General features: G+C 39.0%; 3 protein-coding genes across 4 annotated transcripts in view; 1 reads left to right on the forward strand and 2 right to left on the reverse strand.

Annotated features, from left to right (window-relative positions):
* The window catches only part of LOC125233778 (tumor necrosis factor alpha-induced protein 8-like protein), a 109,364-nt gene extending 97,766 nt beyond the window's left edge, over window positions 1–11,598 (reverse strand). The window contains exon 1 of the mRNA XM_048139874.1: window positions 11,278–11,598. The gene's annotated coding sequence lies outside the window, so the exon portion shown is untranslated. The remainder of the gene's footprint in view (window positions 1–11,277) is intronic.
* Window positions 1–22,127, reverse strand: part of LOC125233768 (beta-ureidopropionase-like) — a 494,359-nt gene that overhangs the window by 303,948 nt on the left and 168,284 nt on the right. The gene's annotated exons all lie outside the window — the stretch shown is intronic.
* Window positions 17,407–22,127, forward strand: part of LOC125233760 (OTU domain-containing protein 7B) — a 41,181-nt gene continuing 36,460 nt past the window's right edge. The window contains exon 1 of one of the 2 annotated variants that reach the window (XM_048139836.1): window positions 17,407–17,561. The gene's annotated coding sequence lies outside the window, so the exon portion shown is untranslated. Of the gene's footprint in view, window positions 17,562–17,635; window positions 17,771–22,127 lie in introns of those variants that run through there. The other variant, XM_048139837.1, reaches the window with a different exon arrangement.

Raw genomic sequence — 22,127 nt, forward strand, 5'->3', positions numbered from 1 at the left:
GTCTTTACCTTTCGCAACTAAGATCACAGAATATATAATAGTACAAGTACAGAAGGCCCACTGCTTTGATGTTCACGAAATGCCGCCTTTTAAATGCCTACAAAATTCTAACAAAGAAACGAGCCGCACGTGCGCAGCGTCGGACGATAGGGTTGCCTATGGATTAAAACGAATTAATACTCAGATAAAATGTTACACTATTATACTCCAGTCTTGTGTAATTTGTAGGTATATAGTTATACAGTAGGTATTTATATATTTTTGTTTAAGCTCCAACATCACAAGCCTTATTGAACTTTTCCGTGGGACTTAAGCAATAGTAGATCTGTGTAAGATTGTCCTATTTTATTCATGATGTCTATTTAACTAAGCACTATTAGCCATTCACACGCCGACACCGCATATAAAACTTTAAAAAATCTCGCGACGTAAAGTAACAATAGAAAGTGCGAACGTGCGTTCCGTGAGAACGCGCGCCACCCCTGACTAGGCCGCGAACTCGCGGCCGCCAGCATGTACTTGTAGCGCGGCGATGGAATCGCGGAGTGAGCCGCCCCTGCTAAGATCTTAACATTCTTAACGTTATGCCACCCGGGTGACCGTCCTGGCACTCCTCTAGCTATAGTGCATAGTAACGCCGTGGCTTGCGTGGGCGACGATCGCGCGACGGCGATGCGACGCATACGAAATCAAACCTTATCGATATGGAAGGAAGAGACGCGACGGCGACGGTCGCGCGACCGTCGCCCACGCAAGACACGGCGTGACTTTTGAGGTCATAAGTCATAACTAAATATCATAAGGAACAACTTTTATTATGGGACCAATTCAAAATCGCGAATAAAAAGGCAGGAGAAAATGTGGCATAGTTTATTTTTTAATTTTTCTTTAGCGTAGAAAATGCATTTTCTTTTTCTTCTAGCTTAGACTGAGAACGTTTCAGCCGCTCCGTGTATCTTAAAATATGGACTAATATCGCAAGTTAAGTTTTTCGTGATTTTTCCGACATAAAGTTTATCAGAAACAAAATGGCTTAATCTCAAATAATAAATTTACTAGCTTTTACCCGCGGCTTCGCCCGCGTAATAAAAGTATTCTTATTGAAACGTTTACAAAAAATAAGATTTTCATTTGGATCCGTAGGTTTCTTTGTAGGTACATCTGTCCGCGATTATTTTGATTAAGGTAAAGCGGGGCAATTCTCGACTGGAGGGCCATTGTAACTGATCTATTTGCTGTACGGTCCGGTTTTGGCTGACTGTACCTTACACCTATTGTTTTTAAAGAAATTCTTGCAATGATTGTAGAATTGTTACACAGCGACCACAGCGTAGGTAGTAGGTACGAATATGTATGTATTTTACCTATATAAATATTTATACTGGGGAAACTTCATACAACCCACATAGCCAGTATCTCGACGCTATGTTCGGTAGGGTAAAAAGTACTTCCTTGCATTATCGCTTACAATTTTTTCCATTTTGCTTATACTTATTGCAAACGTAAACATATAAAAGGCAAGCAAACAACGATCTTCTTACAGCACATTGAATGTAATAGTTATTACGGATGCAGGATACTCGCCGATGCTTACTTACTAATACCTTCCCACTGAGCCACCTGCATTTTACACTGCCTAGATATCGATTGCCGACCGATGATTCCGACCCCAATCCCTATTCTTATCCCCGTCCCTATCTCTATCTTTGTCCCCGTCCCTATCTCTATCTTTGTCCCCGTCCCCGTCCCGTCTCTGTCCCCGTCCCTCCCCTATCCCTATCCCGTCCCCGTCCCCTATTTTTATCCCTATCCCTATCCCTATCCCAATCCCAATCCCTATCCCTATCCCTATCCCTATCCCTATCCCTATCCCTATCCCTATCCCTATCCCTATCCCTATCCCTATCCCTATCCCTATCCCTATCCCTATCCCTATCCCTATCCCTATCCCTATCCCTATCCCTATCCCTATCCCTATCCCTATCCCTATCCCTATCCCTATCCCTATCCCGATCCCTATCCCTATCCCTATCCCTATCCCCACCCCTACCCCCACCCCCACCCCTACCCCTACCACTATCCCTACCCCTATCCCTATCCCTATCCCTATCCCTATCCCTATCCCCACCCCTATCCCTACCACTACCCCTACCCCTATCCCAATCCCAATCCCAATCCCAATCCCAACCCCAATCCCAATCCCAATCCCAATCCCTATCCCTATCCCTATCCCTAACCCTATCCCGTTCCTGTCCCTGTCCCTGTCCCTGTCCCTGTCCCTGTCCCTGTCCCTGTCCCTGTCCCTGTCCCTGTCCCTGGCCCTGTCCCTGTCCTTGCCCCTGTCAAATTATCATGCTAGGAGGTGAACTTTGAAAAATCCTTTCTTAGTGCTCCTCTAAGGAACTTCCGTGTCAATTTGAAATCTCTTGAACCAGAAGTAAAGATAAAAACTAAAGCTATACTTATGGCTATTTTGGATATTTTAAGCCCACAACAGGGAGAAAATGCACAACAACAGGGGAGAAAATTTCTTTTCCACCTCATTAGATTTTAAAATCGTTGTATTTATCGTGATCAGCGGCCGGATAAACCATAAAAACGATACCCATATTGTGTTTTTGACTTTACCCCCTTTGCACCCCTTTAGGGGTCAAATTTTCAAAAAACCTAAAACATGTATTTAGTCATAATATGTCTTTAGGAATCCTCCTGTGAAGTTTCGAATAAAATAGTCAAACTAATCTTGTTTCCCCATACAAACTTTGAACCCCCATTTCACCCTTTTAAGAGGAGAATTTTGAAAAATCCTTTCTTAGTGCTCCTCTACGCCATATAAGGAACCTATGTGCCAAATTTGAAATCTCTAGGACCAGCGGTTTCGGCTGTGTGTTGATATATCAATCAGTCAGTCAATATCTTCTTTTATATATTTAAACCCCATTGCACCACAACAGGGGAGAAGGTATTTATTTCACTTCCGCCTCGTTAGATTTTAAAAACGTTGTATTTATCGTGATCAGCGACCCGATAAATCATAAAAACTATACCCATATTGATTTTTTTACTTTATCACCCCCTTTTCACCCTTTTAGGGGTTAAATTTTCAAAAAACCTGAAACACGTATTCAGTCATATGTCTTAAGGAATCTTCCTGTGAAGTTTCGAATAAAATAGTCAAACTAATCTTGTTTTCCCATACAAACTTTGAACCCCCATTTGACCCCCTTAGGAGGTGAATTTTGAAAAATCCTTTCTTAGTGCTCCTCTACATCATATAAGGAACCTACGTGCCAAATTTGAAATCTCTAGGACCAGCGGTTTCAGCTGTGTGTTGATATGTCAGTCAGTCAGTCAATATCTTCTTTTATATATTTTTTTTGATATTTAAACCCCATTGCACCACAACAGGGGAGAAGGTATTTCACTTCCGCCTCGTTAGATTTTAAAAACGTTGTATTTATCGTGATCAGCGACCCGATAAACCATAAAAACGATACCCATATTGATTTTTTGACTTTATCACCCCCTTTTCACCCTTTTAGGGGTTAAATTTACAAAAAACCTGAAATACGTATTCAGTCATATGTCTTAAGGAATCTTCCTGTGAAGTTTCGAATAAAATAGTCAAACTAATCTTGTTTCCCCATACAAACTTTGAACCCCCATTTGACCCCCTTAGGAGGTGTATTTTGGAAAATCCTTTCTTAGTGCTCCTCTACACTATATAAGGAACCTACGTGCCAAATTTGAAATCTCTAGGACCAGCGGTTTCGGCTGTGTGTTGATATGTCAGTCAGTCAGTCAATATCTTCTTTTACATATTTTTTTGATATTTAAACCCCATTGCACCACAACAGGGGAGAAGGTATTTCACTTCCGCCTCGTTAGATTTTAAAAACGTTGTATTTATCGTGATCAGCGACCCGATAAACCATAAAAACGATACCCATATTGATTTTTTGACTTTATCACCCCCTTTTCACCCTTTTAGGGGTTAAATTTTCAAAAAACCTGAAACACGTATTCAGTCATATGTCTTAAGGAATCTTCCTGTGAAGTTTCGAATAAAATAGTCAAACTAATCTTGTTTCCCCATACAAACTTTGAACCCCCATTTGACCCCCTTAGGAGGTGAATTTTGAAAAATCCTTTCTTAGTGCTCCTCTACACTATATAAGGAACCTACGTGCCAAATTTGAAATCTCTAGGACCAGCGGTTTCGGCTGTGCGTTGATATGTCAGTCAGTCAGTCAGTCAGTCAGTCAGTCAGTCAGTCAGCTTCTTCTTTTATATATTTAGATGTAAGCACTGTAAGCAGATGTTCGGATCGCGGAAGAATATTAATATCAGCGAAATTTCCTAACTTTTGCAGTCTAGTCCGGGAATTTAGCATAAAATTTATTATCCTTGTAAGGTCGATGAACTGCGATTTGCCATGAATTTGTAATAAGGGAAACTTGAAATTCTGCGAAAATTGGAGAAGTTATGTGCTTGCATTAAGTACAGGCGATTTATATTAAAAGGAAGCTTTTCAACGCTAACGCCGTGGCTTGCGTGGGCGACGGTCGCGCGATGGTCGCGCGACGGCGATGCGACGCATACGAAATCAAACCTTATCGATATGGAAGTATGAGACGCGACGGCGACGGTCGCGCGACTGTCGCGCGACCGTCGCCCACGCAAGACACGGCGTAAGTAATGTAAATATTTATAAGTTAGCTTTTATTGCGATTACCTACTGTGGGATTTGTCTAAGGCATTGGTCCCACAATCCCACCAAAAGCGAGTACGCTATGAGATATCGATTATAGAAACGAACAAAAGATAGTCGCTCCCGTGTAAATAAAAGAGACGTGATGATAGCGCGAGTGAGTTAGTTCGTTCGTAGCCGAGCTATGCTATAAACTATAAAACGCTCGTTCTCTCTTTTATTTACACTTCTTCTTCTTTTGGTGCCATGTGAATGTCCATCTAATGAGGGTCGGCGGTCAGCATGGCATCTTGAGGGTCGCTGCGTCTTTCGTATGCGTCCAGTCTTTAATATTATCTATCCATTTATATCTAGGTCTAACTCTCCCTCTTCTTCCCTTGAACCCTTCTTCATTTACACGGGAGCGATTATCTTTTGTTCGTTTCTATAGAGCTTTTTAAAATAATAAATGGACTTACTCTTGGCCACAGACTAGCCAAAGGCAAAGACGTGGCCTACGATGGAGTGAGCTCGCCCAGAAGATGCCTGTTCACCCTTGACTTGAAGGTTGCCGGGATAGCTCACATTTTTGGTGGGACCAGCGCCTAAGATCATCTGTATATTTTTTTTCTCGATCCAGAGCATTCTCTATCGAACAATTATACTCCCAAACAGGTCCAGCTTGAAGACAAATGTAAACATAAACTACAAACAAACAAAAAGATAAGAGCCATGTCGTTTCACTTCATTGACGATGAACAGAACATGTGGCTTTTGACTTATGATTACGAATTAAGAAGAAACCATTAAGTTAATGGAGGAGCAATGGGGCAAATGTGAACAAGAGTGAAAGAGACAGATAACAGTGAGAGCAAGACATATATTTAAAGTATTGAAAGAGACGCAGTTGAAAATGAGAGCAAGACGAATAGCTTTGAAACTAATATTGAAAATATTTTAATCACTTAATCAGGTTATTTTAAGTTGAAATAACGCCCGACAACTTTCGATCCATCTTTATGTTTAAATAAGTTTTTTAATGTAGAAATGTTTTTTTGTGAGTATCTTTATACAGTACCGGTCAAAAGTTTGAGTTCACCCTTTGATTTCGGTACAAATAAGTACTTACTTTTGTACGATAATTATCTTCGGTTTGGTAGTCGAAATATGTTTTCAACTTATATTTATTGTTTTGTGGAGATTTGTTTTACTAGTTAGACACAATTCACGTACCTTTCTTTCACTAAAATCTAATAAACATGACGGCAAAATGCTAGTTATATTTATGGCCTTGCCTTTGCCACTAATTGAGACACATCTTTACACGAAACACAGTTTTAGCCAGATAATATAGGCCAAATAATTATTTAGCCTATAAGATTTGAGGGAAACAGATGTTAAAAAAATATAAATTGTTTACGAAACAAATTTTGACGTCTGAACTACAAAAAACTATCTCTCTAAAGCAGTCAATTGTACTGAAAACAAGGAGTGAACTTAAATTTTTGACCGGTACTGTATCACCGTCCAATAAATAACATACTAATATTTTTTTAGTGTTATACCAATGTATAAGATAAGTAGTAGTCAGTACCTACATATTCGTTGTATATGTAGATAGGTACACACGAGTTCATAAACATACTACTCTACTACGGTACTCGTGGACTCGAGCGTTAAGAAACAGGCGTTTTTCTTTTCCGGTATTTTCTCGTTTTTTCCATTCTAAGAAATATACAAATACATGTGTAGAGACATACAAGTATTTGAAGTTTCGAATTTGCTTTATTTCGGTGTAAAAATCAAAACTTGACGAATTCCTTTTTGGCCAAACATAACCGATATTTTCGGCCGCGGCGAAACTTTTACTTTCGGTGGTACTCGGCCCACTAAAAGTGTGTGCTAAGCTGCTAAGTTAGCGTGGTCAAGGTCTATAAAACTTGATTTCTACTGTCGACTGTACCTGTACATATAAATATGCTCGCACAAATGATGAAGTGCGTCCAGTTATTGTGCAAAGATTTGCACTTTGTTGAGTAAATAATGCCCTGATTGGGAAACTCAGTCTACATTCCTGCTTAACTATTAATCATACTATTACAGCACTGGTGCTTTAAAATTATAAATAGGTACAGTGAGCTGCTAAAGTGCATGACCAATTTATCAATGAATTAATTTATAATTTCTCCATGCAGAATTTCGCAGCTCACTTCACAGTCACCCGCAATAATATGTTACTCCTCGAAGATTGCAAAAATATGTACCGTGACACTGTCACGCCAGTATAGCTCTAAATAAAATCGTTTCAGATATTTTTGCGATCTTCCTTGTGTAACATATTATTGTACTGTTGATGATACAACGGAGCGACGAATTGACGTGATTTTTTTAAGTCAAGATAGTTAAAGGAATGGAGGGTGACATAGGCTACATGTGTGTTTCTAACTCTTCACTTCCCTAAAATGGGGGGTGGAGGTTTGTATGGAGCACCGCAATTTTAGAATTTAACGAGAGCGAAGTTGCGAGCAAAAACTAGTTTTAAATAAACGGTATATACCAGTAAGTATATCAAAAAGCGAATTGGAGGACTGGAAATGTCATAACAGGGGAGCATCAACGCCCGCAACAACGACAAGGTACAGACAACCAATTGGAACCGGAACTGTAGAACTATGTCATAATAGTGACGTTATAAATCAGATTGTAAAAGAAATCTCTTACTGCTTGTCATTTTGACATGGTTGTAGAGTGACCTAGGTTCCAATTGGTTGACTGTAGATAAGGGTAACACATAAATATGTGGTAACAACAGGATTTTTTATGCAGTTGCCGAAGGAAGGGGAAATTGAGTCGGTCAAACATCGATCTAAATCACCCTAGATCGATGTGGTCAAATAAAGATGACTAAAGATATGTAATTATGTACTAACCTACTAAATTCATAAACGTTCACTAAATTTATCAAGCCTATAAAGTTTGTTTGTCCCTTTCTATAATAGTTATTTGTTATACAAGGGGGCAAAGTTGTATTTTAACGCCGAGTGTGGAATTGAAAAACGAGCAGTAAAATACATTTGCACCCGAGTGTAACACAAAACTTTTCCCCTCACTATAGCGAGGAAACTACAACGCAAAAAATGCGTTTATCACTGCTTCCAGTAGTTCCACAGGTGGTAAATCATCTTTATTACTAGATTCACCTACTTTTATCAATTTTAAAGCAGTTAATTTGACTTTATTCAAGGTCAAATTACTTTACCCACTAGTGGATAAAATGCGTTTTTTTTTACCCGCTGGTATTAAAGGACAAAACACGTGTTTCCGAGCTAGTGAGGGGAAAAGATATGTACTAACCTACTAAATTCATAAACGTTCACTAAAGTTATCAAGCCGATAAAGTTTGTTTGTCCCTTTCTATCAAACCAATACGTCGGAAAAGGGTTAAGCTTCGGGGTCGGGGGTTAAGCTTTTGCGGGTAAATCAAATCTATTCTGCTATAAGGTTGGTTGATTATCTTTCAGAACAGTTTTTTTAAGAGTTTTGAATGATTAACGGTTATTTTCATTAGACTTATATTGACCGGGATCAAAAAGGTAATCATTGTCTATATCCCGGTCAATATAAGTCTAGTTTTTTTTAAATATATAATCATCCTTAAAGCAGAATCGATTTACCCAGATTTGAAGTTAAGCGACATGTTTTTTACGCGACGACGTTTATAGTATAGTGACTCTCTAGACAATGAGTTGGACTTTCGATTGATCCATGGAACATGGCGGATCGTTCTCCAAATATGTATTTTTTATTTTTGCATTCTGCTGTTTAAAGTATAAGTTTGATAGGATATTATGCAGTAAATAGCCTACGCAAAGTGCATTTAATGAAGAATTCGTTTGGAGATGCGAATATCCAATTCTACGGACATCACTTCGGCAGTTCGTGGTCCCGGCCGACATCATGCTTTGTACAGTTTGTACTGCTGCTCCAGCTATCCTCCAGTGCAACGTGAAGGCCTAATCACTTACATGCACACATCGGTGTTTTTTATATCTATGTAATACACTTGTCTTGTCATTGGCAAAGGCCCACGAGGCTGCCATATTGAATAAATGAAAATGACAATGAGTTATGTGTAATGTCAAAGTCGGTGTTTAACGGACTCGAATGTTTTACAAAATAAATGTTTATAGGTATGTATATATGTATAGGTAGGTAGGTATTTTAGATAGGTAATAAAATGTTCTCTTGGCGCGTCCGTTACTTCTAACGGCTTAACGAAATTTAACGTACGTAACGTATTTTTAAAAGGTCAGTTTTTTCTTATTGTTTTTAAGGTTTTCGGGACAGATTCGATTTGTAAAATAACGTCTAGAACTGATTAATATGATAGGAGTGGAAACCATTGAAAATTCCATTTAAATATAATATTCATTTTCTATTTGTGTGGAAATAACATATATAATATTACGTGGTATATATACTGTTACACATTAGATAGTTAAATGTCGTAGTTTAAGCAAGTAATTGGATGAACTTTGGTTTGTTTATATTTCTTTGGATCCGAATAAGTATGTCATTAACCCATAAATTGCCACTCTATGACCGCGCAGGATTTTTATAATGAAACTTGGTGTTTTGGGTTCAGTTAGGGTAGATTAAGGGGAAAATGTGTGGAAAAAAAATCATAACAAAATTGGAAATGGTTTTTTTTAAGCGTCACTTATAAATGACATTGCCAACTACTGCTTAACATAAAGACGTCACTTTGGACGGACATTGCCAACTACACATGCACATTGCTAACATAGAAAAATAAAACGTAAACTTAATAAGTTACACTCAACATTGTCCGAAACTTCACGTGCTACCTCTTTATGTCCGGCGCAATATTTCTAACGTAATCTACGTTATGAAAAATGCTCAAAACTATGTTGACTGTCCGGATCTGCTGTCAAGCTTGAAGTTCCCACTTGGTAGTCCCCTCACGCCTTGCGTCTCGCACTAAACGAATGTTTCATATCCTCGCCACTAATACTAACTTCAGAAAAAACTCCTTTGTTATAAGAGCCATTAAATATTTTAATCTAATTTGATTTGATCATGACCCCATCGATCTGATCTCTGACAGTTTTACATCAGTAAGCAAACTACTGACCCAAGACTTCACCCACTGTTAACTCTCAAATAACACTATAAACAGGTTACTGCTTTTTTCCTTTCTTTTATTGTTTGCTCTCAATCATTGTTTGAACTCATAATATATAGATATGTACAATACAATACAATACATGTATTACATAATCTTTAAATAAATTACACAATTTTCTGTAATTTTGCACGCATGTACTTTGCCCAGTTTCTATCAGTGGAAACTTGTTATTGGCTCGTTGTTTCTATGTTATAAGCCTAATAGTAACTTTATCTGTGAGTTTTCCTAATAAATAAAATAAAAATATAGTCCAGGTAAAAATAAACAGGTACCTACACTTTTAGGAGAAGAAGATTTACTGCTGCAGTCGTCTCTAAAAAAACTCTCTAGCTAAGATTCTAATTTTTTCTTCGTTGTCTGATTCTAAATCGGAGTCTTTAGAAGCTGGAGGTGGTAGAAGAGATATTATCCTCTTTGACTTCAAACGTTGCCCAGCCATATTATTGTAAAAATGCAACTAATGTTAACAATACACAAAAAAATATTCGTTTAGAAAAGTTGGCAATGTCCGTTACAAGTGACAAATAGAAAAAACACCATAAAAACACAATATTTAGTACTAACTGGCAGTGTCACTTTGAAGTGACATATATTATAACTTCAAAAATAATAATGAAATGTTAGAGTGTGGCTAATGAAATATTGCCCCAACTTTTGGCGGGAAATTCAAAAAATCTAGGGCTCCTACTATACCAAGTGTGACCAGCCCTAGTATTTTTTGAATTTCCCGCCAAAAGTTGGGGCAATATTTCATTAGCCACACTCTAGTCATTTATTCACAATAATGACACTAAATAGTAACTTAATTACTATTTCAATAAAATTGAGTGAAAAATACGCATAAACTACTAAAATACTTACATAACAACGACATTTGTCACAAGCGCAAAAAGACCTCACGGTTGTAATTTTTGAACTGAGTATTTTTTTCAAATTTTGATAAGAGAGAGCGATGCGAAAGTGCGTAAAAATAAAAGGGATAGACGCTAGACCGTGTGAATCACGCCACCTGCGCCAGAGTGCCTAGGAATCTGAGTTAGCCTAGACTGTATAGGACGTCATTTAAAACGGACAAAAACAATTTAAGGGTTAAATAATGTTATTATTTATTTGTTCAAGAGTAAACTTATATCTTTCGTTGGTTCTCGAAATAATTATCTTTGTAAATAGGTACTAATACCAAAACTTACAAACTAAATTAATTTAAAGAGTAATATGACCGCAAGCATATTCCAAATAATATATTTTTCCTGCAAAAAACTAAAACATAACCACGTTTTTCCTGAACACACCTAGAAGATTTAAAAATTAAGTTTTAGCAAGTGGCGAGTAGGTATTTTATTGTTCTATAATTTTAAATAATATAAATTGTACTTACAGCTAGACACATGGCACTCGTTCAGGACACACTGGTAGATAATCCAGGATTCCAGTTCAATCATCGTAGAGGCCGTCATTTTCACGAAAATCCAAAAAAATAAATTTTCAAAACACAATCCAATCCGATATTTTCACCGAATGTCACTGTTATTCACAGAACACTATTATCTGCTAATAAATAATGTAAGCCGTTAGTTTTCAGTCAGTGTTTTTGAATATTGTAAATAAGCACGCAAACATGAGGTACGTTGTGTTTTGGTATCGCCCACGTCCAAAGCAAAGTCGAGTGGTTGTGCTTTCAAACGATTGGAGGGGTGGCCGTCCGGCGATCATCTGTGACAGGTGGGGAGATATTAACAATGTTACCAGCTGCCTTAAAAATATTCCCCAGACGTTAATGAATAAAATGAAACTATTAAAAATTCATAAAAAAGAAACTCAATAATCGTTGCTAAAATATTAATCAAACTTTTAATTTCCTTGCAAAATCCTGTAAGTAAGGTGTTATTTACACAGCATTATAATTTTTTAGACTTTATAATCTATCTTTACGGGATACATTACAGTGACACAGATTGTTTACAACAGTTCTTCAAAAGATATCTTTAAATACACTGATTCTAGAAAAACTGAGGTAATCTTTGGACGTCATGATAAAAAACACGTATTATTTACCTGATAATGGGTAACCCGGCCCACTAACGGCAACACTTTTACCATAGACAAGCACTAGTGATTTCATAAACAGCCAGAGCGTACCGTAGTTGTCGATAAATTTTAATCCACTAAGGGCCCCCCCAGACGGGAGACGAAACTGTTTTGTCTCCGTCGCTCGGTCTATGGGCTAGTATGAAGGTGCACACACGAGGCGACGCAACTTTTCATACAAATACGAAAGTCGCCGAGCAACTGTTGCCTCCGTGTGCGCGGGGCCTAAGACGGAACGGTCGGAATTGATATAATTCATTAATCAGTTATTTTGAGTCTTCAATTCAGAGTGTCGATTCGAATGACCACTACATATCTCTGGAGAAATGAAGTAATCAATTAAATTATTAAGTGACAAAAAAGAAATTTATTTACATGGACATATTTACATTATTTAAAAAAAATGTAGTATTTAAATCCTATCAAAAACATAAATGTTAAATGAAAGCTAAGTTCAATAATATGATACCTATATGCCTTGGTTAACTTCACCGACAAAAGAAGTGAGATCTAAATGGGTGCCAAGTTCAATGGTTCGTCCTGAAATTTATTTATAACAACATAAAATATCATTTCCTCTTATTACTTAGGATATTATATTTAGACTAGACTTGGCGAGTTCTCATATACGAATTATTATGTTCGATGGTTAGTTTCTACCAGAAAGCCAAATTTCGGAATAATAAAAAAAATTACTTAACACTTTAAAGCTTGCGTGGGCAATAATATAATTTGAATAAAATGTAAATAATTAATAAAATGAAATCTAGAGTCAAACCAAGTCAAAACTTAGGCTACAATATATGGGGAAAATATCTAAATATATTATATAATATTTATTTACAAAAAGATAGTTACAAATATTACAAATACGTATCAAGCAAGCTACAATATATTATCTAAAGTAACGCCGTGGCTTGCGTGGGCGACGGTCGCGCGATGGTCGTGCGACGGCGATGCGACGCATACGAAATCAAACCACGCAAGACACGGCGTAATAAGAAGAAGTGATATTTTATGTTGTTATAAATAAATTTCAGGACGGACCATTGAACTTTGCAGATCCATTTAGATCTCGCTTCTTTTGTCGTTGAAGTCAACAACCAAGGCATACAATATAGGTATCATATTAGTGAACTTGACTTACATTTTACATTTATGTTTTTTATAGGATATCATTACTTTTTGTAGATAAATCATATGCGCTAAATATTGAAACAATAATTAGTACTAAATTCCAGTTAATAACATAATAAATACTAAAGTCGACTATACTCTTAGTTATAAGCTCTAATGCGGGAATATTAGGCTTAAAAAATATCAAAGTTAACCGTTTTCTATTTTTTTTCGTAATTTTACCTAATTACCTATCTGCATGCCAAATTTTAACTTTCTAGGTCATCTGGCACGGTGTTAGAATTTATGTCTATAGGTATATATAATACGTGATAATGATAAAAATGACGATTTTTGGACGTTATTACCTAGATAACCGTTTGAGATGTGTTTATGAAATTTTAACAGTCCAATAACATTTGACATAGCTTCTTCCTACAAAAACTAAGGTAGTAAGGTGTAGGGGGTAGGGCATAGCGAATGATATTCCGCTTTGTATGGTAGGGCACAACACAGCGGATATCATCTCGCTCGAATCTAGAGAAGAGCCCAACTGGGGTAGTACCTCCTTACAGAAGACCGCAGCCAAATAGCACTAGACCCTACTCATAGTGTTGTGTTCCTGCCGGTGAGTAAGGCTGCCAGAACTCAACGAGGGTGCGGTGTGCTGATGACGGGAGGACTTACGGAAGTTACGGAACTGACTTATTCCGTCTATTTTCCTTTGAGTCGTCGGCAACCCGAACCCTCTTTGGAACTTGTGCACTCCTTTTTACTGTGTATTCAAAACAGCAAAAGAGAATGTACAAGTTTCTAATGGGGAGGCAACGCGCATGCGACACTTTTTGAGTTGCAGGCGTCCATAGGTTACGGTGACCGCTTTCCACCAGGCGGGCCGTACGCTTGTTTGCCACCGACGTAGTATATATATATATATATACAAAAAAAACTGTCACATGGTTCCCAGTGTCAAGCAATGTAGTTGTTAAATTAATATTTTTAGATTTAAGCAGTTCAAGGTACAATTGATAAAAAAATATTCTTATTACTTTCTCTTAATTATTTTTTTAAGTTCATAACTATTTGTCTATATTTGTCTATTTTGTCTATATAATATAAAGCTACAACCCGACTGACATTTTTCCAAAAATAGGCAGAAGGGGGATTTGAAGGTGGCAGTGTTTGATGTGGTCGTATAGAGTTTGGTCCTGCGACCCCGGATAGATCAGACCGTCGGTCTACCGGTTCCGGGTAAAAAAATGTTGGACGGCCTGGCCAAACGGCTGGAGTTACCCGGGGAGTGTTCGACCAAATGTCATAGAGAACCCTGGGCAGTTTTTGACGCCGCCATTTTTTTTTCAAAATGGCCGACTTTTTTTTTTGACGATTTTTCAAGTTTGTCGTAGAGAGCTCAAATTTTGGTCATAGAATCTCCAAGTAGCCTCGATTCGAATGAAATAAAAAAAATTGAAAAGTGCTACAAGTGTGGGAAAACTGGCCACTTTTATTTTGTATGGCAACTTTTAAACCGTAAGAGATAGCCGGGGGGTGCTCGACCAAATGTCACACAGGTATCCGAGTAGAAAAAAGTTGCATTAAAAAAAATTCAAAATGGCCGACTTTTTTTTGAAAAATTTCAAAATGGTCCTAGCGCGCTGAGATTTGGCACACGGGTGGAAGGTGGCCCCAAGATTTGTATTCAAAAAGAAAATTTTGAAAAATTCAAAATGGCGGCCTTTGAGGGCCAATTGAAATTTGAATGGAGGTTTTTCTTTTAATTACCATAGCTCCGTAACGGTACAAAGAAGTGAAAAGTGCTCAAACAAATGTTATACAGTCACCCGAGGTCCATCGAATGGCATTAAAAAAAAATCAAAATGGCCGACTTTTTTTTTGAAAAATTTCAAAATGGTCCGAGCGCGCTGAAATTTTGCACACGGGTGGACAGCCACCCTAAGATTAGTATACAAAAAGAAAATTTTTAAAAATTCAAAATGGCGCCCTTTGAAGGCCAATTGAAATTTGTATGGAGGTCTTTTTTTTAATCCCCATAGCTCCGTAACGGTAGGGAAAAGGTTAAAAGTGCTTGAACTAATGTTGTACAGTTCTCTGAGGTCCATCGAATGGCATTTACAAAATTTCAAAATGGCCGACTTTGAAATTTTTTTTTTTATTTTTGGTCCGAGCGCGTTCAAATTTGGCATGTAGTAAGAACGGAGGCCAAAAATAGAAATGAGAAAAAAAAAATTTGGAAAAGTCAAAAACGGTGGCGAGAGGGGACAAAGTCAAATTTCCCTACCAGTTTGTATGGAGGTTTTTTTTTAAATTCCCATAGCTCCGTAACGGTAGGAAAAAGGTTAAAAGTGCTTGAACTAATGTTGTACAGTTATCTGAGGTCCATCGAATGGCATTTACAAAATTTCAAAATGGCCGTTTTTGTTTTTTTTTTTTTTTCGGTCCGAGCGCGTTCAAATTTGGCACGTGGTAAGAACGGGGGCCAAAAATAGAAATGAGAAAAAAAATTTTTTGGAAAAGTCAAAAACGGCGGCGAGAGGGGACAAAGTCAAATTTCCCTACCAGCCTGAGGGAGCTTTCCACAGCCCAACGGTCATTGCTCCGGTCCGAGGTCCGAGCTGCGTACAGACAGTGCTCCCAAGCAAAAAAATATAAGTAAAAGTGTCTAAAAATATAAGTAAAGTGCCGCGGAGGCCCGACGCGAAGCTTCGAAACCAAGCGAAGGCCGAAGGCCAAGCTCCGCGTAGGGCCGAAGGCCCGGAGCGTCCCTGAGAGGGGCGCCAACTTCCCTACAACCCCCACAGTAACTATGCGGAGGGCTGAAGGCCCGGAGCGTGTCTGAGAGGCTCCCATCAAGCACGCGAAGGCCGCAGGCCGAGCTGCGGGCAGAGAATGCTCCCAAGCAGAACAATAATGAAAGTGTCTAAAAAGCGACGCGGCGGGCCGGAGGCCCGACGCGGAGCTTCGAAACCAAGCGAAGGCCGAAGGCCGAGCTCCGCGTAGGGTCGAAGGCCCGGAGCGTTCCTGGGAGGGGCGCCAACTTCCCTACAACCCCCAGTAACTACGCGGAGGGCCGAAGGCCCGGAGCGTGTCTGAGAGACTCCCAAGCACGCGAAGGCCGCAGGCCGAGCTGCGGGCAGAGTGCTCCCAAGCACGCGAAGGCCGCAGGCCGAGCTGCGTACAGACTGTGCTCCCAAGCAGAACAATAATTAAAAGTGTCATAATAAGCGTAGCGGCGGGCCGAAGGCCCGACGCGGAGCTTCGAAACCCAGCGAAGGCCGAAGGCCGAGCTCCGCGTAGGGCCGAAGGCCCGGAGCGTCCCTGATCGGCTCGCCGGCGGTCCGGGAAGTTGGAGCTTAAACACGACCCAATAGTAAAAGTGTCTTAGAGAAGCGAAACGATGGGCCGGAGGCCGCAGGCCGTAGGCCCGTCGTGAGCTTCTCAAGACACTTTTACTATTGGGTCGTGTTTAAGCTCCAACTTCCCCACAACCCCCATAGTAACTACGCGGAGGGCCGAAGGCCCGGAGCGTGTCTGAGAGGCTCCCAAGCACGCGAAGGCCGCAGGCCGAGCTGCGGGCAGAGTGCTCCCAAGCACGCGAAGGCCGTAGGCCGAGCTGCGTACAGACTGTGCTCCCAAGCAGAACAATAATTAAAAGTGTCATAATAAGCGTAGCGGCGGGCCGAAGGCCCGACGCGGAGCTTCGAAACTCAGCGAAGGCCGAAGGCCGAGCTCCGCGTAGGGCCGAAGGCCCGGAGCGTTCCTGATCGACTCGCCGGCGGTCCTGGAAGTTTGAGTTTAAACACGACCCAATAGTAAAAGTTTTACTATTACAAAAAAAACTTTTACTATTGGGTCGTGTTTAAGCACCAACTTCCCTACAACCCCCACAGTAACTACGCGTAGGGCCGAAGGCCCGGAGCGTGTCTGACAGGCTCCCAATCACGCGAGGCCGTAGGCCGAGCTGCGGGCAGAGAGTGCTCCCAGGCACGCAAAGGCTAAAGCAAACAAGCAAAGCAATAAAACAAATAAGCAAAGCAAAAAAACAAACAAGCAAAGCAAAAAAACAAAAAGCAACAAGAAAGACCGCGGGGCCCTCGGGCCCCGCGCACCTTTAAAAAACTAGTTGTATATATAAACTCAATTATATACTTAATTAAAATAAATGTCAGTCTAGATAATGAATCAGATGTCGATAAAAGTATCGATAGTCAAAAACTCCCACATCACTATTATTCCTGTCCCTTTCTTGCACTTCCGTCAATCATCTGTTTCGTCTATGGTTTTTCACAAGTGTCGCGCTGTGTAGAAAGTGGACTATTTGTAAATATTGTATAATTGTAAATAATCCGTGTTTCATGTTTTCAAAATAATAATTTACATATTTAATTGTTCGTGTAAGTGCTTAATGGATGTGAAGGTGATATAAAGCTGAGAAAGAACGTAAGTGTGTTTTTGCGTGTTTATTTAAGACACCTGTCGCAGTTATTTGGTTGAAATACATTGTCTAATTCAGTTTTTCGTGTTGCGGAATGCGATTAGTACGTTCGTAATGGGTGTAGTTATTTCGAAATGCGTTCTGGAACATTTCTGGTGCTCTAGTTGCGTGGAATCCTCGTAACCTTGGGCTGCAGTGTCATCGTCTAAAATTGGTAATGTAATATTTGTAGTTCGTAACCACGGTGGGAATGTTTGCGCTAATTAGGATATTATGCCAGCGCTGAAAATGCTTCACATTGCTTTAATAACATTGGCTCAAGGTCTGGGAATATTGTTTGTATTTTGAAATACCGAGACACATCGAATACATATTTATTATTTATTTATTTATTAACTTAAGTGTATACAGCTTATACAAGTACAGTGTCCCACAAAACAGTAAAAAATTATTTACTTATTAAAAAAGATTTGATATCCAGGGGCCATAAATTTAAAATGTTGCATTTTGTACACTTATGACTATCAGATTTAACACAATTAAATTACCATTTACTCCATTTCAGTTACCATGTACTATTTATATGTGGTTACATATGCATGTACTTACTATATTTGACTTTTTTAACCCCCAACGCAAAAACGACGGGGCGTTATAAGTTTGATGTGTCTATCTGTCTGTCTGTCCGTCTGTCTGTTTGTCTGTGTGTGTGTGTGTCTGTGGCATCGTAGCTCCCTAACGGATGAACCGATTTACGTTTAGTTTTCATGAAAATCGGTCTACTATGTTGCAGTCAGGGGTTTTTTCAAAATTTTAATTTTGTGGTTAGGTTATTTACTTAAACTCTGTAATAATCTACCACTGAAAAAAAATGCTACATAAAATACCACATTCTAGAATTCTCCCACCCACAATGTAATTCAATACACAATGATACTGTGTAAGAGATACTCTGTGGTTTTGTAGTTGGCTCGTAATGCATACATAGTTACATACCATTCATGCATCAAGTTTATATGTTTTCAAGTAGTTATCGCAAAGAGCCACTGCTTTTTATGTTCAACCCATTGCGTGACCGTTGACTACCAAACCACTGCCGCAGAAAGACATACCCATAACCTCAGCCTGTCCAATCCATACTAATATTATAAAATGGGAAAGTGTGTGTGTCTGTTTGTTTGTCCGTCTTTCATGGCAAAACGGAGCAACGAATTAATGTTATTTTTTAAATGGATATAGTTGAAGGGGTGGAGAGTGACATAGGCTACTTTTTGTCTCTGTCTAACGCGAGCAAAGCCGCGGGAAAAAGCTAGTGTGATTTATAAAGGACATGGAATGGAATTTTTGGAACTTACAAATTAGAAGCCTGGATAGGCAAAAACTAGCTAATTTTTTTTATGTTTTACCTAAATCGTGATACAAAGTAAAATGTACCCTATTTATTAAATAATTTGGTTTAAATTTCAATGGCTCAAACTGTATATGGTGGGCAGGATGAGGATATATCGAGGGTTTACTGGTAAAACCCGATAAGTTGAGCAAGCTGGTTTTTGAAATTCAAACTATGTGCAATTTCCACAATGTTGTTATTTCAAAGACAAATTATTTCGATTTATCGGGTTTCACCAGTAAAGTTATGTATTTTCAGTGACAGTAGATTGACAGGTGTATCACTTTCAGCGAAAGGGCTTAAAGGCAGGGTTTCGTATGATTTGCAGTCACAAACCACTTTCACAATTTCAACAAATCTATAGCAAAATTTTACACATAGAAAACTGTTTCATCTTATCAATTACTCATAACAATAAATTATTGCAAGTTGTATCAATAGTTTGATAACAGTATCAGTTATCGACTTATCAATTGTTATAGTTACAGATGTTACACAGTCACATTATCAGGCCATTAGTCATATTAATTGCTGATTTGTAACTTGGTCTTTCCAGTTTGGCCAAGACAGGTACCGAACCCAGGCCTTCAGCACATGTGGCTAACATCCTTACCTCTAGTTCAGGTGGCACATTATACTTTGCTAAAAAATATTGTATTTAATAAACATAAAAAAATAATATGAATTAATTAGAAACTATTTTTTTGTTACTGCACCCACATTTGCAGCGTATTTCTATTTTGTCCTAAGGTTGACTGGTAGAGAATGCCTTAAAGCATTAAGTCCGCCATTTGTACTTTTTTAAATTGTACAATAAAGTATTGTCTTCGGTTAGCGCGAGTTTAAGTAAATAAAAATATTTCTGTTAATTAATTTGTATACTAAGATTACTAAGGCAGTAGGTGGGTTCATGAGTCTTCTAAAGCAGTAAAAAAATTGCTAATAAAAAATGCGAATTACCTGCAGTAATTTAAATACCTATCAGTGGCGGCTGGTGAAAATTTCTGCTAGGCAACACTGTGCAAAAAGAAACCTACCTTACCATTAGGTACTTTACTAGTAATCAATTTTAGGCAAGCCGGTGGGAATCGGCTTGTATGGACCAGCCACTGCTGATACCTATTCTAATGCAAAGACAATTACGGTGGTGCAATAAGGGTTAATTGAGAGCAAAGTATTGATGCATGATGCATTGTATAATTGCCCTTTTTAAAGCATTATCCACTTTGTGATAGTAAAATAAATAATAACACAGGTACAGTCAACAACACACCTGTGAATACAAAGTGCCAAAAATATGTAAACAGAACTTTATTGCTCTATTCACAGCTGTGTTGTTAACTGTACCAGTGTTATTAATTTAATTAATTAGGTAAACATATCTAAAATTATAACTTATTTAGACCCATAAATCCTTTATATTTTGGTCAGTGTGTCGGAATGAAAATATGACTCTGATTCAGATAATTTATTACTACTACTACTTTACTGCAATGGCTCAGCGATCCGAAGTGGATCTTGGCCTCCGACACTAGATTACACCATGCGCTTCTATCCTGTGCGATCTGATGCCACTCCGTCACTTGAAGGTCACACAGGTCTTTCTGGACCTCATCGATCCATCGGTACCTGGGCCTTCCGACCGGCCGTTTTTCAGTAGATCGCCACAAGTGAGCTCTTTTGGCCGCACGAGCCTCTCCCATTCTCTCCACATGGCCGAGCCTTGCTCTCGCCAATGACGTTGGGCTCGTTGGTAAAACATGATTTTTTACATGTCAACTGCAACTCTACTGCAGCTTCTATGGCAACTACACACCATCTGCAATATCGTCAGCCTGCAGTTCCCATATGAGTTGCATTTGAATCGATCGGTCCTTAAGACGATACGGTAGGGGTCAATTCTCCATACAAACGCTCTCGACTATTTCCTCCCTGGTTTTTGAAGATAGAGCAATGATTTTTTCAACACAGATTGTTATTATTTTTATCTGTGTCAGACCGTTTTGATTTTTTTGATATTCTGCTTTTTAAAGATTCTAGAGCCAATCAAAAAATTCCAAAAACGGCCTTTTTCATTGTGGCGCAAAAAAAGGTGTGATACTCAAGATTGGTAACAATTAACCAAAAAAGCTAAACGGTCCGACATAGATTATTTCATTGTTATTCAGATTCTCATATTTCGTTCCGATTGATTAAGTTTTGAAGGAGGAAAGAGTCGAGAGCGGAACCTCGATTTTAAAGATTTTTTTTGAAATATCTTTTGACTGAGTTGTTCTTAATGGACAATTTTTTTTCGATAAATCTAATTAATAACACTTGTATATTTAACTAAAATTCCCAAGTTGAAAGTGGGGCTCCTTTCCATTTTAGCATTTTCGCTACCGTATCCTCTTAAGGCGGGTTTGAACCACGACCGGAGCACTCAGTGAGGCCTCTATTCTAGCAGCCTTAAACTGCATACTACCACTTCACCGGCAACGCTTTAGTTGGTCATCTTTGCCCTAAAGGTCTATCGAACGGTCATAAAGCGCACCATCCCCTCATCACTAATCTGGTGCTGTAGCCGAATGGCATTTCTGCAACGCGAAACGAAAACGAAACGCCGCGAAAGGTAGTTTTGCTCCGTCGCTCCAATACGCAAGAGCGATAGAGATATCTATATCTACGAGCGTTTCGTTTCGTGAGCGTTTGCGTCATTCGGCTACGTACACTGATCTTCAGTTCTCCACCGTAGTGAAAAAGCAGCAGGCAGCACAAGCTTGGCTCTCACACACTAGTTAGCTATTTAATTGAATCGATTCGCAAACAATAAGCGACAATCGAATCATAATTCTATACATGTAGTGAAAGTCTCGTACACCTCGTAAGTGTTTCGTTGAACTCTGGCCGTTACTACCGCGACCGCCGAACTAGGCGCTCCGTGTGTTTAGCGAGCTAGTGACAACTTTGTCACGTGTTTTACGCTAATTTAGAATTCAATTTCGAAACCAAAAGCAAACTAGGGTATACACCGTCCTCAAGTGCATAAAAAAAAAAAACTAGGGTATGAATGCGAAAGGCAAGGAAAGAACTGACAGGCAGAAATACCCGTAGCCCGATGATATGCAATCTGTCGCCAACACTAATAGAGGAGTTAGGTACATTGCATCAGGCAAGCCTTTGAGATGGGAATACGTACGTT

The sequence above is a fragment of the Leguminivora glycinivorella genome, chromosome 15, assembly GCF_023078275.1.
Source record: "Leguminivora glycinivorella isolate SPB_JAAS2020 chromosome 15, LegGlyc_1.1, whole genome shotgun sequence".
Lineage (NCBI taxonomy): Eukaryota > Metazoa > Arthropoda > Insecta > Lepidoptera > Tortricidae > Leguminivora > Leguminivora glycinivorella.